The following is a 2,567-nucleotide window of genomic DNA, read 5'->3' as shown; positions in this document are numbered from 1 at the left end:
TCCCATCCTGGATATAATCTGAGACTCTGAACACCAGAGACAACCCTTCCCACTGGCTTTCCAGAGGACAGGAGCTACATAGCCACCACTGGACCTCCTGAGGAAGAGCAGACCCTCTTTCTACAGGATCACCACTTCAGAGGACCGCAGCCAACATTCTACCAGACTGCTACAACAGGGAGTCAGGTTGTATCTTGATTCTGTCAGTTTGAACCAGTGTTCTCTTTTTTTTTTTTTCTTTTCTTTAATTTCCCTATTAAATTGTTATTCTGACTTGGTGCCTCCCACTGGTTTGTTTTCAAACTAGTACAGTGTAGTAGAACAGGCAGATAGAATTTTGTTTGCCCTAATGTATTTTACCCTTCACAAATCCCAGCTATATTAATTCAAAATAAAGACAGGTAGTGGGTCCTCAGCATATTCAGCATGAGAAAAAACCTAACAGAAAAAGAAAAAAAAAAAAGGTTTTCTTGTTACAGTCCTTCCTTCAGACTTCAGATCCGGCATGAGGTCTTGCCTAGAAGTGGTTTCCACTGCAGTACAAAGCCCAGGTCTTTAACAAGTTTCTTTCAGAAGCCAAGAGGGCTGATCATAGAATTGTTGAGGTTGGTAGGGATCTCTGGAAGTCACTTGGTCCAACCCTCCTGCTCAAGCAGGGCCACCAAGAGCTGGCTTCCCAGGACTGTTCCAGAAAGCTTTTGAATATGTCCAGGGGTTGAGACTCTACAGCTTCTCTGAACAACCTGTGCTAGTGCCTGGTCAGTGCTGTCACTGGGAACCACAGACAAAAGCCTGGCTCTGCCACCTTTGCACTCTCCCCTTCTGGTATTACATCCATTGATAGTATCCCTCTAAACCTCCTCTCTGCCAGCTCCCAGCCTCTCCTCATATGTGAGATTCTCCAGTCCTTTCATCATCTCCGAGATCTTTTGCTGGGCTTTCTACAGTACACTTATGTCTTTCTTGTACTGGGAAGCCCAGAACTGGACTCCAATGTAGCCCACATAACTACTGGAGACAATATTACAACTGTAATAGCTAGTTTTACTTTTTTTCAGATTTGTGAGTCAGCTTCAATTGAAATACTTCTCAGGCTTTTGTCTCGGTGCAGATATTTAACAATATTTAACAAACAGGTGTCAGAATTCCATTGAAACCAATTTGGGTACATTTTTATTGCAACAATGTAATCAAAACTACGCTGCCAGTTTATGACAGCCAAATTATCTGCAGTTTGAAGAAAAGCCAGATTTCACAATATAGCTGATAAGAACAAGATCAAAGAATAATCAGGTTTTTAAGAGTCTTTTCCTCACTAAGCTGAACTATTAGGCATTCTCATATGCCTGTTCTATATGCTTCATATGCAATACAGCTGCTCCTCAGATAGGCTGATGCTTCTGTTGCCGTTAGCTGTGCCACACTTCTAATTGCCCACTGACTGTATTTGTAATAAAACACTTTTCCTCTACCGAGCTGCAGAATTATCACTCACAAGGTAGTAAACAGACAAACACTGCTCACAGTGGGAACTGGAGATATTAAAACCTTTTAATTTTTTTTTTGTCCCTTGTCTCACCAGGTTTAGTCCCTTTCCTGTGGATATCTTTTTCTTCTCTCAGTTTGAATTTGGGCTGTATTTATTCCTTTCCCTTTCTAGATCATTCGACTTGATTCCCTGGTTTATTTCTAGTTCAGCCACTTTTCCAGGTATTTGTGTAGCCCTTTCATACTTATGTGCTCAGTTTTACCCACTGCTACTTTTTAGTCCATCTCTCGCCTCATTTAATTTCCTTCCATTTTGATGCTTTTCCAGTTCCAAGTTTTTCTCAGTTATTTGTATACTGATTCCAGTGCAATGCAATTAACTTCTTTTCTTGCTCAGCCTCAACTACTTGAGAGCAAACTAAAATAGGTAAGTTTTGAAATTGCAAAGGAATGCCTCATCCATTATTAATGAACTAAAATGGGAAAAGGAAATGAATACTATAGGCTGAGCTATTAGGAGGGAATAGTCCTGGTGGACTGAATGGATAGTAAAGGGGAAGAAATGCATAGACTGGGAATGGGGGATAGAATAAATTAAACTACAAAAAATGAAATAAAAGGAGCAACTAAGAGAAAGGGAATGATTTAGGGGAACAAAGAGAAAAGGTACTAAGCAAAAAACTACAAGATAAAGTAGAACATGAAAAGAAAGAATAAGCTAGGCTTCATGGGAAGCACTTGAAAAGCACCAAAAAGAGAAATATAACCAGATTCAGGTGAAATAAAAGTTCAAATATAAATTAATGTATGATTAATGGGAAGATACTAACATGAGAACAATTATAGGATTAGATTCTACTTTAATGCTCAAGATGAAAGTAGACAAAAAGAAACAGAACTGATTTGTTTTTACAGCTTTGTTGATTTGAGTGCTGATACAATGCCTGGTGCTTTTTCAATTACTGTTGTGAGGTACTCAGGGGGCAGCACTCCATTGCCTGGTCATACTGGGTTCTGCAGCAGGGTCTGTCAAGTGGGCTTACTTGAATATTTGGCAAGAAGACAATCCTCATTTTCCC

This window comes from Corvus brachyrhynchos, unplaced genomic scaffold (genome assembly GCF_000691975.1).
Source record: "Corvus brachyrhynchos isolate BGI_N302 unplaced genomic scaffold, ASM69197v1 scaffold14, whole genome shotgun sequence".
Lineage (NCBI taxonomy): Eukaryota > Metazoa > Chordata > Aves > Passeriformes > Corvidae > Corvus > Corvus brachyrhynchos.
This window is presented reverse-complemented; position numbering follows the sequence as displayed.